This window comes from Labrus mixtus, chromosome 16 (genome assembly GCF_963584025.1).
Source record: "Labrus mixtus chromosome 16, fLabMix1.1, whole genome shotgun sequence".
Taxonomy (NCBI): Eukaryota; Metazoa; Chordata; class Actinopteri; order Labriformes; family Labridae; genus Labrus; species Labrus mixtus.
In genome coordinates, this window is record NC_083627.1 from 9,151,196 (window position 1) to 9,167,841 (window position 16,646).

The following is a 16,646-nucleotide window of genomic DNA, read 5'->3' on the forward strand; positions in this document are numbered from 1 at the left end:
AACAAATAGCTGCCACAAATTATTTACGCATAAAGCTGCCAGACCGAGGTGCAGGATAGCCTTGCGGTTATGTTGCACGTCCAATGTGCGGAGGCAATAGTCCCCATTGCAGCGGCCTTGAGTTCAAATCCGACCTCGGCACTCTGCTGCATGTCCACCCCCATTTTCCCCTCCCAACTTCCTCTGTCTCTCTTCAGCTGTACTATCTGAAAAAGGTAAAAAAATCCAACAAGTAAATCAGTTCTGTTATCTCAATTCCCAGTCTATCTCTTAAGCTTTAATGGTAATGTTGAACAAACAGGGACACCACAAAGAGCATGTCCTCTATTTGATTCCTTAGAACCTTTCTTATCTTTACTATAATACAATAAGGAAGTGACCTACATATTCCACTGATAAGACCCATTTTAAACAAAAGCTAAACAATCAGAAAGAAGGCACAGCAGAGGATGTACTTCCTGCGTCAGCTCAGGAAGTTCAACCTGCCCCAGGAGCTGCTGATCATGTTTTACACCGCCATCGTCCAGTCTGTTCTGGACTTATACCAATCCCGGGCCAGGAAACGGGCACGTAGTATCACTGCAGACTCCTCACACCCCGTACACAAACTTTTCAAACTTCTCCCCTCCGGCAGGCGTTACAGAACACTGTATGCAAAAACAACCCGTCATAGTTTCTTCCCCCAGGCTGTCACTCTGATGAACGCTAAACAGTCACAGGGTGTCAGAACCTGTTGCGGTGAAATGACTCCAAACCAACCGTCACTGTGAATATACATATATGTGTATATATATATTATTTAATTTAAATGATCAATATACGCACACTTATTTATGTAAATACTGTAATTTACATCTTAATTGACCCATCTGTCACATAACTGCATTTTTCTTATTATCTTGTTACTTCAGCATCTTTTCCACTATTCACCACTGCACTGTTTCATATTTAGTCATGTAAATATTAGTCTTTTCTTATTATGTTTATTGTTGATATTTAATGTTGTACATGAACATAAGAGAGCACAGTTCACCAAAGTTAAATTCCTTGTGTGTGTGTAAGCATACCAGGCCAAAAAATCTGATTCTGATTAATGCAATGCATGTTTGTGTTTCTGGAATTTGAGTGTAGCACTCAGCCTTTTATTTTATTATCCTGCAGATGTTCAGAAACACAAACAATTCAATTTAAAAAGAATATACTGTAAATAACATACACGCAGAGAAGATGGTATAGCTTGAAATAATTATTTAGTATCTAACTATCAACTCAGGTCAAGGTCTGGGAGTCCAGTACAAACATTATATAAGATTTTTTAAAGTTGTTATCCAGCTGAATGTGACGCTTGCATGAACTTTCAGAGTCAGGTATGAGTACATTGGTTATGTCCTAATTAAGGGTCTGTATCGGCACGTCGAAGGCTGTCCATCCCATCTCAAAGGCTCCTTCAAAAGCGGCCGAAAAATGTGTCCTCCTTTACCCAGGCCAATGAAGGATCCAATCCAGTGCATCCTTGGTGGCCCAACATATCCTGAGATTCACTGCTCGTCAACTCAAATGAGCTGGTGGACTCTGAAGCGGTCGAGTTATACACTGGTAAGTAACTGGTTTCGGATTTGCTACTAATACTAATGTTAAAACAAAAACAAAAGGCACCTTGAAATGTCAAATTATTCTTAAAATCATAAAGTAAGTAAATGATGCGAGTGAAGTTAGCTTGTTCCAGTGCAGCTATTGAGGTAGCTTTATAGGCTACAGGGGCAGAACTTAGAAAGGAAAGAGTAAAGAGAGGGCACACCTGCTGATGCAAACGGAGAATCCTCTGTAGACCAGACCGACCTATTACAGTTCATCCTGAGCGGTCTACACGGGCAGAGAAGGATCGGCCCTTTGTTGACTGGGTCCTTTAAAACAGTGGTTCTCAACTAGTCTGATCTAAGGACCCACAACCATCTCCTTTATGAAAATCATGTCCCAAGTTTCTGATGTTTTCTCCACCAATCAGATTTACTGCTTGAAGTTCGGATCTCAAATGGAATGAAACGTATGACGGAACAAAGAGAAGAAACATTCTTTTAAGAGCACTTTTATTTTGCCAGTCACATGTTCGCGACCCACTGAAAACGGCTCCGCGATCCACTTTTGGGCCCCGACCCACCAGTTGCGCACCACTGCTTTAAAATATAGCACGGCTGCAATGAGACGCAGCTACATTCTGATATCTCCCTGAACAAATTGCTGCATGGCAGGTGCATAGCGCGAAATTCAGGGCGTCATTGATAGGCAGTCTTTATGTGCCCCACCTGGCCTTTAATTCCAGTTTAGGCCCTCCTTATATGGGCGTATACTTCTCTGACACCTATAGCTCTAGGGAGAGAGAGGGAGCGGCTAGCAGGGTTCAGAACTACATTTGAAAATATGCTATTGCTTAAAAGAACAATATAAGAAGCGTTTTAAATCCCAAACATGGAGGATGAACGTACTCTGAGTTAGAGCGCAGTCTGAAAGAGCCTGTGGCTTACGTTAGCTACAGCTGACAGGCAGCTGCTGTAGCTAACAGGAGTAATATGTTTTCTGTTTTCATAGTTAAGTCATATACATCTGCTTTAATATATCTGACTTAAGCCTGTACAGTTGTTTTTGATTACAGATAAAGTATTGTCATGCTTTTTTAATGTTGATTGTCCTTGTTTGTTCTCTCAGACATGGGCTCTACTTGTTGTATAAAGATGTAGGCTACATAATTAACTGTGCTTGGGTTTTAGGTTTATTATTAACATATATTTCCACATACCACAGATAAATGGCTAACCCACTTCTAATCCCCTGGTGCCGCAGAAACCAACTGCATGAGTCCAATAATGCAAACACTATGATTTAAGCATGAATGCAATCATTTCAGGCTGTCAGACACAACCTTTGGATGCATAATCTGGAGGGTGAACTGAGGTTAAGAGGAGTGGTTCCCGTCAACTCTTAAACCAATCAGATCTATTGAATGAAAATGTGTCCCGTTTGGACCTGAAACGGTACAAAACATGTGACAGAACAAACCAAACAGAACAAAATAAAACACTTGTTTGAGAGCGCTTCACAGACTTTTTGACACATTATTTCCCCCGTGCACACGTTCTAAAAAAACGGCTCCGCGACCCACTTTTGGCTCCTGACCCACCAGTTGAGAACCACTGGTTAAGAGGACAGTACAGTATCTGACAGTGGGCCTATGAATAATTTCCTACTTCCATATTGTCTAGAAGATCTACTGTCACGATCAAATCCCCCCCTCCCCCTTGATTAATAAAGTATTTCTGGTTCTTAAGTTATTTTGTATATGATAAATAACATCAATAAACATGTTAATAAAAAGGTCAAACATAAAGATTTAAAAAAAAAAAAAAAAAGGAAGTACAAGGAACTTATCCCAACATTCAAGATGATTCATTTTATGAAATGCATGACATAGTTTTGTTGAGCTCATGTTTAAACACTTACACCCCCCGAAATTTGTTTTAAATCAAATAAATAGTACGGATATTTAAAGTAATAGAAATATCATTCAATGTTTTACAATAATGGGAACATAAATGAGGCTTATAACGTTTTTAAAAATGATTATCTAATCATGCAAAGTGTCCTCATGCGTCCCCTGAACACACACACACACACACACAGACCCACACAGTAAGTTGGAGCAATAGGTTTCCTGCCCTGTCTCCATGTACCAGGCCTACTGTAAAAACAGCCAACCGCCATCGAAAAAAAGAGAAAAAAAAAACTTGGGAGTATGTAATAAGGGCGAGGCTTATTTTGGTCGGTTCCTGTCCGTGAATCAGCTCTCTGATTCCCCGTAGCGATCAGTCGGCGCGCTACAATTGTCAGTTTGGTTAGTGTGCCGCTTTTTGAGATTTTGTTTTCGGCTCCATGTTGAAGTTTTTTTTTTTTTTTTTTCTCCAGACTCCCGTAGCCGCGTTCACTCTCTCCACACAGATACAGTGCACACGCAGACACACACGCAGAGCTCTCGCCTGATTTGCACCAGCGTGGGTCATTTCAGGTTAAACCCTGGCGCTGTGTCCCATTCACTTTAGCCGACGGAGATCGACACTGGTTCCAGTTGAGGAGGAATGCACGGGCACTGGGACTCCAAATAATATTTGGATACGAGCTTCGTCTTGCATATGCGGTATGTTAAATGTTTTTTTTTTTTTTTTTGGGACAACAGTCTAGCCAATGACAGCCTCTCCAAAAAAACTGTGTGCTTGACAGTATGGCAGCAAGCGGGCCGTGTTAAGCCCCTCATAAGCGAAATGTGCATATTAATGTTCACGCTCTTAACATGATCACCAAGTGTGTTATTTATGTCATGTGGAGTTAAGTTGTCTTTGCCGAACTACATTGAGATTTTCTGCAATTCAGTGTTGTCTCACATGTAGGCAGGCTGATCACACCTGAGTGCACTGGAATTAAACGTTTCCAGAATTGTTGGAGCCTGTATTGCAATTCGGCTTGCAACTTATGTAGCAAGCTGTACTTTATTACTGCAATATTTTAACTTTATTATGGGTTGACATCGCTTCCGTACGCCCACGGTGGTGTTTTTTTTGCCGGGCTAAGACAGCAGGATCAGATCGAGAATTGGTGAAAAAAGTTACATTTGTTTTAATTTTTTGATGCTTTTTATCAATGCCGAATTAAACAGCGGTTGCTGATAATTCAGAAACATGCAAGAAAGTAGTTCTTATTGCTTGTTAATTTTAGCAAAAAGCTAGGGTGCATTAAAGTTGAGGTTTTTGGAGGGAGGTTATGTCAGAGGAAGAGAGCAGCACGTACTCTGGTTCGATTTAGCCTACTGAAGACTTGAGGGGAGTTGGTTCGTGGGCCCAAGTCATCTTTTCCCTCACAGCCTCGGGCGTCCAACCAGCTTCATATTATCCTCGTCTGGTGGGATATTATTTACTCCCGTGACCTGAATTGTAAGTCAGAGATTCATTTACACCCCGCTGTGTCGGTGTAACCTTTGCTTTCGCTTTGGCAACACTGAACTTCACTGAAGCGCTCGATCAACATCTGGCATGCAAAACGAGCAATCCTTTCACAGTACATTAGTGACCTTAAAGGTTGGACTTCTGAACATTTCACTTCAGTCATCACAAACAGCCGTCTGAGAGTTGTTTGTTAATGCTTCATTTGACGAATCATGAGGCTCTAGCCCCCCGGGTGGGTTGGTTGGGGGGGGGGGGGGGGGGGGGGGGGGGATTTGTTTGCGAGTGTAAATTTGGCTCGGCCTGTTTGCAAATAATTATAAACTGTCCTTTTAATCTTGCCATAGTTTGAAGTTTTCTTGTGATAGGAAACATTTAAGAGCATAGGATGATGCCTTCAAATGCTGCCAGGAAATACAAGAGTGAATGATAACACTTCTGCATGGATGATCCAGCAAGGTGACTGTGGGAGGTTTTCTTTCAGGTGAGGAGATGTGAGCTAAGGGGGCGGATTGCTGTGACAGCAGCTATATCGTTATAAGAAATATTAATTGTATTATTAAGATCACATTTCCTTCCTGAAAAAGAAAAGCAGCAGACTAATGATTTCATCAAAAAAATCAGCATCCATTGTCAGTGACAGTAGTGGGAATATAACCAGTCAGTCCAGTATCTAACCAGTAATGTTTAAAAAATAATTATATTAATATTTTTTGTAGAAATGCATTAGAAATTCTGATGTTAAACATTTGGATTCCTGCACAATATTTGTTAATCTCTCTTAATTGTAAAATTGCATGAATGCATTTTTTTAAAAATAATTAAAAGCTGATGCATAATAATAATAATAATAATTTTGATGCTGAAACATTTATCTGCATGACAATCCAAATTCTCTTCGTGCAAAAATGGGAGTTTCCAAGGAGCAACTGAATGCAGCATCAGTCCTCAGCTGAGGGTATTTAAGGTCGCTCCCTCTGCCTGTTTGCTGCTGTTTTGTGAGAACTCACTGAGCAGGCTCATTTTTTTTTTTGCAACAGCGCTTCATGCTGTGTATGAGTATTACTGCAAGATGTGTACAGCAGGGTTTTTTTTTTTTTTTTTGAAGTGTTGTGAAAATGATGTGCTCATGCACGGAAAGAACAATTGTGATAGCTGGAGAGCATTAGTGGGGAATGTTCAATACCATTACCTCTTTTGATGTGTTTGTTAGAACTTGTTCGGCTGCTTTTGCATCTTGCTGGAGGCCCCACCCCTGAGATGTGTCAGTGTGTCAGTTTCATAATGCTCGACTCCTCATTGGAGAAAGCACTGACATCTGAACATATACAGCGAGCAAGACGATGTCATTTGAGCGTATTTATTTAGAAATTTTGGATCAAGATGTTTGGAGTGGATTTAACATGACGCATATGGCTTCAGTCAGGCCAATTTGTACAATTTAATGAATTCATTTCTGAAAGATGGAGACTCAATTTAAGAGTAATTATTGTATGAAAAGCAAGATTTGTTTCTGGGACAGCATTGCAAGAATTTGTAATCCTTTAATGCATGCACAGTCACTTTAACTAACATTTAAAGCACATTTCTATTCAGCAGAATATTCCATGCAAGACTGCAACACATATTTTTGAGCATGCACGAGCATGCAGGCCCATCTTTTGAATATTGTGAATATTAAAAGCCCTCCAAACTCATAATCGCCACTAATGTTTTTACCCGTTTAACCTGCTTTAGACCTCAACTCACAGATATGTGTGTGCGTGTCTAGTAAAGGTTTCCTCGGCCAGTCTTCTTTTTTTTATTGTTGCATTTATTAAAGATGCATTCATGGTGTTTATTCTTTGCATATTTTGTGACGGTGCAGATCAAAGAAAGGCTCTGAGAGAGATTAGGAGCAGCCGTTACTTCACTCTCTTTAAGCCAACAAGCTCCTCTGCCAGAAAACAGTATCTTAAAATTGCAGAACACAAGGGTTGACGGTCTACCACTGCCTTGATTGTTTTTTTTTTTCTTTCTGTTAAATCATTAGTTTGGATCAAACACAACATCTGTGTCACACTCTGTAACATATAAAACTTACCAACGGAGGCGCTAGTAAACAAAAACAAAAAAATCCTTATTTTGCAAGTTAAAATTAGGGCTGTTATCATTAAGTAGTTAATAACGATCAATTAAGGTCTTAAATGAATGCATACATTCTGTTTAATCCAGAGGAATCTCAGGCTATTTTGTCCCTTCAGGCTCACCGTAGATAGTCGTCCTCAGTGTCTCCCTGTAGTCTCAGTGATGTTAAAGAAGGACACTGCTGCATCTTTGAACGTCTCGAGTCCAAAGTAATATCCACCTTATGACATCACACATTTACCTTTGTCACCGTTCCTTTGAGCTGTTTTCATTTAGCGTATGATTTGAACGAGTGCTTTTCTTTGTGGTAAAGTTAATGTCATTACCTTCGATCTACCAGACATGTCCTCACTGTTAATCTTTCAAAAATAAAAGCAGGATTGAATTCAAACAGCAAGACGAACAATTTTTATTTTTAAATGTGAAGTAATGGAATTTCAAACATGCAATTACAAATGTGATTAATCACGATTAACTATTATATTTAGCGATTAATTGCAATTAAAAATGAATCTTCTGATAGCCCTAGTTAAGATATATATGTTTTTGTGACTGGAGTCTTGTGGCTTTAAAGAGATCTATTTCACGTCTGTTTCTGCTTTAAAAAAAAACATCTTCCTTTCTAACAAAAAGTCTATCTATGCTTTTTGTCTCATTGTAATGCTGTCGGATCACGATGGATAACAATGTAAAACTGTGGGAGATAAAACCCAGCAGTTTTAGTGGACAAACACTGATCCAGGACCTTTACAGCCTGTCTCATGACCGTGGTGCTGAAGCATCGACTGGAAGTTTTTTCTACTTTTAAAGTGATTAAGACCCCGAAATATGTAGAAATAGGACCCAAGTTTATAATTACTGCATACGAGAGCTTAGCACTTTTTGATTGATTGATACTTTAAGGACAAAACTTAATAATAAACTGCTTATCTGAGTGTGGTGACCTCGAAGAACCAGCAGCTAAGAGTGCATCCACAGCAGAGTGTACGGGGCCTTGCATTTGAGGGTTCAATGCAATGAATGTGTATATTTATCTCTACAGATCGAAGATAGATCTAAGAAAGATCTCGGCCGATATATCGGTGTGGGATTCTTTCTCTCTCCCCGTGTCAATATCGGTCCGGCCCTTATTTGCCCATGATTCACTTCCATTCACTTGAGATTTGAGCACTGCATTTTAACAGGGAGAGTGAATGAGACATATTCAATGTAAAAGGTAACTTTTATAGATTTTAGTGGCAGAAATAGGTTTCAATGCCCGAGCATCCCAAGGATCATCGCATTAATTCATCGGGCCCATGGCATGGTTTGACGGGCGACAGTAGCAGTAGGTCGCCTGGCAATTTTTTTTTTTTTTTTTACATTTGAGGTCAAAAAGTGACACTGCATGAATTATTTAAATACATGAATCTTTAATGAGTTATGTTTTCAAAGCCATGTGTTAATATGTGTACGCTTCTGCAGAAATGTCACCCTGAGGCAGGGCCAGATCTAGTGGGTGGCCAGGGCCCCCTTAATTATACTGTAGTCTGATTACCTAAGTAAAGCCACCCAAGTACATTTGCAATACATTCCTACATTTTCCCTTTATGTATCCGTATAAGACTGCCATCCATGATTAATAAACTAGAGAACCATCTCTCCTTGCTGTCCTCCGAGCGTATGCGTTTAAGTAGCATCTGACACATGCAGGTGATCAGAGAGCGAGGAAAGAGGACATCCACTTGTCACGTCCCTCCTGTTAACACACTGAGAGAGATGTGACTCTTCCTGCGATATGCTACACAATGGTAACAACAACAATCGGCGTCAGCACGCCGAGCAGCTGCTGTGTTTGCAGGATGTTGAGTGAAACGTTTCAAAACGCGAGTAGTGTTATATGGGCAGCATTATAAATAAAGTATTGAAGAATAGTGACACAAAAGGAGACCCATACAGGTAAAGAGAAGCAGTGGGATATGAGGCAGAGACTCGTGTTGTGTATTTAGAGAGGAGCCAGAGCTATAATCTTGTATGCATGGCAAATACTTTGGATTTTAAATGTGAAGAAATGTTCATTAGCTGTGTCCCAGTTAAATTACTGAATAAGAAAACAAAAACAAAAGAAAAACTTCAGGCCACCCCTGCATAAGTCATAGCCACAGTTGGGCCACCCCAGTCTGAAAAGTCTGGATCCGCTCCTGCTGTCAAGAGAAAACTGCAAAATAGACCCAACAATGTAGTAATGTCAGAGACATCCGAGTATGAAATATGCAACCACTGTTATTATAATCAGTTCTACTAAAAACAGTAATTTAGGAGTATGTTAATGACTCCTTGGCCAATAAAAATGTAATATTCTCTTAAATTCAAACTAGTGCTCTCACCTGCCTCCTGCATCAAATCAGGATATTCGTCTCTCTAACCCTCTAAGCGAGGCGAGGTCTGTTTGATATACACTTTACCCATGCCTAAGCACAATCACGAGGGACTATTTTTAAGTGGAAGATCCATAATGCATAATGTTTGGCTTCTGTTATACCGACATGAAATCAAGCGAGTCCCATTTGTTCTAAATTATAAATGTGTAGTTGTGCTGCGGATGTATCGCCGCGCTGCTGGAAAATGTACAGACATTAAACTGAAATAAGACTCGTTGTACATCGCCCCGGGGGGAGTGGGGGGGATCGTCACTTGATCTTCTTTTCATGTTACGCCGATGCGGTACTATTTTCCCTTTTTGCCTACGTTTGCAACTTTCTGGAACATAATTAAGCCGTGGGATTAAAGGTGCCCTACCTGTCAAGTCTAAAAATCCCTCTGCGATTGTGAAGCAGGTATCAGTCAAGCGTAACTGCTCCACCTGGTGCTTTATTCAGCTCCCGGGGCTGTCACCCCGGGAGCTCACAAACTTGCCAATGCACACAGCATTGGCAAGTTTGTGTTTGTGCAGACGTGCTCAGAGTTTGACACAGATTACCTTTTGTTCTTGTTGGATAATCTTGACGCATGCCAAAGGGAATGTCTTCTGGTGTGAATGAGCTTAGTCATGGATCAGTTTGGATCAATACATCAATCCTGAAAGCTCTGATTTGACAGCAGCATTGTCATGGACAACTGTAAACCATACTTTCAAACAAAGGAATGGAGTGTGTTGTTGGCTTTATGGTTTATTAAGGGGGTTAGTCAAGTGTTTAAATACCACAAGGCATGGATGTATGGTAGCTCAACTCAGTATACCAGAGTGTGTCTGTTGCTCTAAAATCAATCATAATGTGTCTTTACAATCTCTCCTCTGCATCACATACAAACAGTTACACGACACAAAATAGAAAATAGTTACAATAAGTCTTGTGCCATGACGTCCCTTGAAACAATAAAGATTAAGTCTGTCGGCGTTATTCAGGATTCATTTAGCACTCTATGATCCTGTCTTGGTATTAAGGTCTAATTATGCATTGATTTTTAATAAAGAGTGAAGAAAGGATCTATTTTATCTGCTTGCTGCCACCCAAACGATTTAAAAGTGGCGGGGGCATCTTCTATGGTATTCTCCAGTTCAACGCCAGACTCTGCCAGGATGTCTGCTGCTCTGCGTCTACGTCCTGACAATCGGGAGACGCTTTTCACCTCGATGAGAAGCATCATCACATTTTAATCTCGAGATCTCATCACACCCCTAGTGGTCATGTTTCTTCCCTTTAATAACAGTCTGTTGGATTCACAGTTAAGAGGTGCTGTTTTTTACTAACATGACTCATGTATCATATCCTCTATCGTATCATATCGTGTCATATTACGGTTTTCTGCCTCATTGCCATCAGAGTCTGTTGGCATTTCTTTTCCATTCACCATCATTAACATCCCTGCGTCCCACACTGTGTTCTGCAAAGTGTAATTCACTTTCCATCTTCAGTGTTGTTGAAGATGGATGTAGCCCGCACTTTCTGTCTTTTAACCTCTCCTGCTTTTTTCTCCTCTGTTTTCATGTCTTTCTCTTTAGGTATTGCAGACTGACAGCATGAAAAATGGAAATCAGTTTAATATGGGATCTTCAGTGTCTATTATAACGACCACTACTGTGTAAAGCATGTTGTGCTACATCACTGTATGAAAAGTTCTATACTAATAAAGTCTAAATGATTGGTACTGCCACAGGAGGTGACGCAGGGCTCATAGTGGTACATCATGTCACAAGGTGTAACAGTTCTGTACTGGTGCTGTAGCCTACTCTCTGGAAGAGACACAGTCTATGCTGTGTGGGGCTCTATAGCCACCATAGAGTGTAGGAGGAAGCATGAGTGACGTCAGCCATCTGTTACAGCAGGGGACTCCGGAGGCAGGAAATCCTGTCTCAGGCTAACTAACGACAGGCTGAGAGCTGGAGCTGAGGCGGGTTTTAATATTTACATCGTGCCCACCTGTCAATCATGTCGGCTGCGTGCCTAATTATGGATAACACGTATCGTTTTTAAAATCAAAACAGAGCCGTTTTCCAAACCCCCAACTAATCAGACCTAATTAGGTTTTTGTTGTACCAGGCTGTAAACATGTTTATTGATGCTGAACAAAAAAAAACGGCTTTTCAGGCTGTGGTGTGTATGTGACTTCTCGGGCTCCTGAAGCCAGCCCCAAGCGGACACTCGACCAGCTGCAGGATTTTGCACTTCCACATCGGCTTCATTTTTCAACACCTTGAGGTTGCAGCTTGATAGCCACCTTGCGACACAGTTCTTTTAATTGCGTTTGTATATTTACAGATAGATGTTGAACAGGCTGCAAAATATTGTGTGAAGAGATAAGAATAATAAAAATATGTGACCAATCAACAAGACCACTGCGCTAGTAAAAGATTAACAGAAGAAGTGTATAGTTATCCGTGATTTTATGACTCCTGTGATAGCTTTGATCACCTTTTCTGCCTTTGGTTTCATGGACAGAAAAATGTTTTTGTCCTCTGTTTACCTCACATCAATGGCTGCATGTATACATCCAATAGTAGATTCATATCAATGGCCACAACCACTTCTCTGTTACATGTGCAAGTATTTCATAATGACTTGAAAGTGGACTTTTACAGCAGTATGAAATGGCTGATTGCATAATTGCAATCATACACAAACGTCCCCCAAAAGAAATGAAACGTCTAATAACAGCTATTAGGGTTATAATAATCTGTAATTTCAATATTCAGTAATGGTCACACAAGTGGATGTTTCTCCTCAGCAGTGGGTTTCGTAAGGAGAGAGGAAATCCAGCCCGGCAGTCCCTCAAATGAAAGCTTTGAATTGCAATAATCAACATTTCATGCATCCTGCAGGTGTTGAGACATCGTCAGTGAGAGCAATCCGCGTTGGCCGTGAGGGTTTCAGTGACAGGGTGCAGGTAACCAGATCCAAGAGGCTCACGCGGGGACACGGCAGGTTGAGTTTGAAGGCAGTTCACTCGGTCACTGAGGCAGGATTACACTTGGCAACTGAACAGCTCTCAGACAAACAGACTGGCACACAGGTAGGCCAACAGGTAAACAGTGAGGCACGACTCCAACATTTAGGCAAACTTACCGGGGAACTCCAGAGATTTCGCATCTCAACATCCTCGAAAACAAAAAGTCTTCAAGCGGAATTCTTTTTTTGTTTCTCTTCCAAACTTGGGCTCTATTTTAAACATATTTTATGGTCTACAAGGTAAAAAAAAAATTTGGAGCCGCTCCAGTTGATGACTTCAGCCTGCAGCTGGAGAACATGATCGATGTGGGCTAATGCGTCTACTTGAAGTGTGTCAGCTGAGTGCTTGTGTTTGCTTCTGACTGGCTCTGATTATTCTTCTAGGTGCCCTCTAAGGGTTCCTAAACTCTTCAGCTTGCGACCCCCAAAATAAGGTTGCAGGAGACTGGGGACCCCCACTGTCCCTCCAGGATGTTAAGGCATATATGTAGCACACAGCCCCCCACTACGAGGCCTATCCAAACATTAGTTTCACAAAAGAACAACACAAAAGAATACAAAAGATAAAAATAACTTTAAATTATTTGATAGTAATTTATTATAAGAAGGTCTAGAAGCAGAATACTGTACTTATTTCCATGTAGACTTTAGCAGTGGACATACAAAACATAACAGACACGCAGCTGTGTTCATCCTTAACGAGCAGCAGACACCTACATTGTTAGTGTCGTGTACAAACTTACATTTTTAGTGTTTTTACACATTAGTCTAATTTTGTATTTCACATAATATGGTTTTATTTGAAATTGAACAGCTTTTTTTGTATTGAATTATGGAAAAATTAGAAGATTTAAAGGCACAGTATGTAAATTCCACCAACAAGGGGGCTCTCAATCAAAACAATAACAAAAGATGATATCGTGGCTCGCGGGGAATCATGGGAGGCCTCTCTGCTACCCCCGATGAAAACGAACTCAGAGGTTGACCGTAGTCAAGACGAACGGGTGAAACTGACCTGAGGAAGACAATATGTTTACAGACGATGTATCCAATTATAATTTACATGGCGTTTTTGTCACAGCAGCACAGTAACAGAAACAGTACGGCAGCTTTGTGTAGCAGTTCACGCTTCCTTATGCTGCGGTCTTTGACGAAACATCTGGTGTTTCCTTGGTAACAATAAACATGTCGTGTCTGTCATAGCGGCTATGTGATGGCGGCCACCACGAAAAGACACGTCCCGTTACAACTATAAAGTTAAGGATTTCTCTGGCTTTGGGTTAGGGTTAACCCGAGTTAATGTAATTTCTTATCAAAAAATTTATTACAGGTTTAGTCCATTTTTGATTAATTTACATTAACTTACATTCTTATAAACAAATGTTGGAAGTCATCTTGCGACCACTCTGTTGTTGGATTGCGACCCCCACTTTGGGAACAACTGCCCTAAGGGATAAGCCGTTTTTTTAAATGTGAGATCAGCACAGTTTTTGCAGCATACCCATGGTACAACTATCACCAGGGAACTTTGATGCTGAAGAAACTTTCAAATAAGATGATTCTCATGCATGCTCCAACGGGTCGCTTCTAATTATTTTAAAGTGGATTTCTGAACATTTATTGGTGAACATCTCATTCTCTGTCTCTCTCTCTGTAATTTACTCCTGGGAAAATGACTCTAATTTTAGACTTTATTTCTAATTCCTGAGTATTAAGGATCCTTAGCAGAGATTTATCACCCCCTCATTAAAAACTGACAAAGTTTGCTAAACTCAGTCAAAAAAAAGTCATTTCCCACCAGACATTTGCTTTTTTTTGTTGATTTTTCTCACTGCGTTGGAAGTGGGTTGGGCTCAGTTTGAAGTTTAACGTGTCAAACATTTCCGTCCACCAATAAGAAGCAACACTAGACTTAGTGGGTGGCTGTTTTTCCCCTTATATTTCCACCCACACAGTCTAAGTTTAGATCATTCAATTGAAACAACATTTTTAGTTTGGAAAAGATCTTAATGAAGGACTTTACTCACAGAATAAATGACAGATTTAGAAATAGCTGCTCCTCAGTCCCGCTCTCTAGTTTGAATTATCTAAATGTCTTGCTCAGTGAGAAAGTAAACGATTGTAATTAGAAATGTATAAATAGCCTAAGCAGGCCTTTTAAAAAACATTAGGTGTGGCCGTGTGACAAAAGTGTGCAGACACGTTGGTTCTTTGGTCTTGGATGTTTTTATTTTTTTAAGGTAAGAGAGGGTTTGAAATGAACCAAGGCCTCACATAAAGTTACTCTGTGGACACCAAGTATTATCCAGATACTGTAAACTTGTTTTAGAAATTGAAGAAGCTCTGCTGCAAGGCTTTAGTTTCCTCAACCACATTTTTTGGTAATATGGATGTGCGCAATTTGTCGACTCAATGATTTACTGTCGGCATCAGAATTCCTTGTAGAGATGGGACTGATCTGATCTTATATTGATATCAGGTCCAATATTGAAGTAATTCACAGTCCGGATATCGGACTGACGGCTTTGAAGATGTTGAAGACTGAACTGTAAGAAGTACCCACAAACTGTCTCCATGACGACGTTCAGACAAGAAGGAAAAGCTCCTTCTATATGATCAAAAGTCCAATTCTTAAACTTCAGCTTAAAAGATTTAATTTGAAAACCTGACAGTTGTTGTTGTTTCCTGTTTGTATGTGAAGCCAGCACAATGCAACGCAACGCTAGGTTGACTACAGCTTTGTGAAGCCTTACACATAATAACAACAACAATAACATTATTAGTTATGATAATAAAAACATCAGTATCGGTACATGTGTATCAGAATCAGATTGTAACTGAACAGAAGTGGATCAGTGCATCTCTAATTACTAGTCTGTTAAACTGATTGATGATATATTGGTAAATGGTAAATGTTGTGTCTAAGCTGTTGCGCAGCGGCCTGCCACTAGATGGGGCTGTAGTTCCAGTTCTGCTGTCCCGATACCACTCGTAGCGTGGAGCAGTTTGGCACTATTTAGATCTGGAAAATGGAGACAAAGTTGCAATCAAAGCATCGTCAGGTTAAACTGCTATATGACCACCTTCAGTACAGGCATGTGGACGTAAAGCTGCGTCGAGGACAGAGAGCTAGCAGCTAGCACTGCTAACGTTAGCCACACTCAGCATAAAACTTGACATATTTTACCTGCAGAGTAATGCTTGTAGCAAAGTGCCAAACATTTCAGCTGCATTGAATAGCTATCAGTTTCATTAATGAGTAAAGTGATTAGATGTTTTGAATTAAATAGGCCACACATAATATGGTTCTGGACAGTTTTTAGCTGTCTTAAATACATTTTAAGTGCTTTAAAAGTTTTGCAATTGCAGGGAAATGAGTTGCTTGGAACATCTGTATCTGTTAACCTTTGAAGGTGTTGGTCATCAAGTATAGGGTCAACAGTGGGTTGACTCTGAATTCTTATTTGTTATTGATTCACTTCATGTAACTACTATAAATATCTGACTTTTACAACGGAAATAACCATTCATGTGTATTTATAAAGGGCTCTGACACGCCCTGAATATGGGCTGGAAATCATCCTAACCACAAACCATGTCTTGTGTAATGGTAGTTCAGCAATTAACTGCATACTGGACACAGAATGAACTCCCAGTGGAAACATTTAAAGACATTCCCATGTTCCTGTGAACAATGCAGTGCTGGACAATTTTATTGACTTGTGTTTATTGGAGAAATGTGGGTGTTTTGTTAACCACACCAAAGATGCTTGTTGCTTGATGCTGAGACGACAATTTACCGCAGTGGTTCCCCCCATCTTTCTCTGCTCAGAGGAAGCAATTAGAAGTGAAACAGCAATATGAAAGTTCACAGTTTTAAAGGTGTAACAACACTCATTGCTTTAAACTGATTTATAAAAGTTGACTCTCTGAAGAGAACTCTCTTATAGTAACATAAAGACGATGAAAATCTTCTATTATTCCAGTCCTGCAATGATTTCAATGACTAGCGTGGGCTTGTTTAGATCTACAGATCTTCTCCAGTCAAAGTTCAGTTTCAATGTACAGCTTTGATCTGTATTTTTTGTATTTTTGGTTATTTGTGGCA

At 40.2% G+C, this 16,646-nt stretch overlaps 1 protein-coding gene across 2 annotated transcripts in view; it reads left to right on the top strand.

Moving 5' to 3' along the window:
- Nucleotides 1-3,775: 3,775 nt before the first annotated feature.
- Nucleotides 3,776-16,646, top strand: part of thrb (thyroid hormone receptor beta) — a 125,360-nt gene continuing 112,489 nt past the window's right edge. The window contains exon 1 of one of the 2 annotated variants that reach the window (XM_061058848.1): nt 3,776-4,186. The gene's annotated coding sequence lies outside the window, so the exon portion shown is untranslated. The remainder of the gene's footprint in view (nt 4,187-16,646) is intronic. The other variant, XM_061058851.1, reaches the window with a different exon arrangement.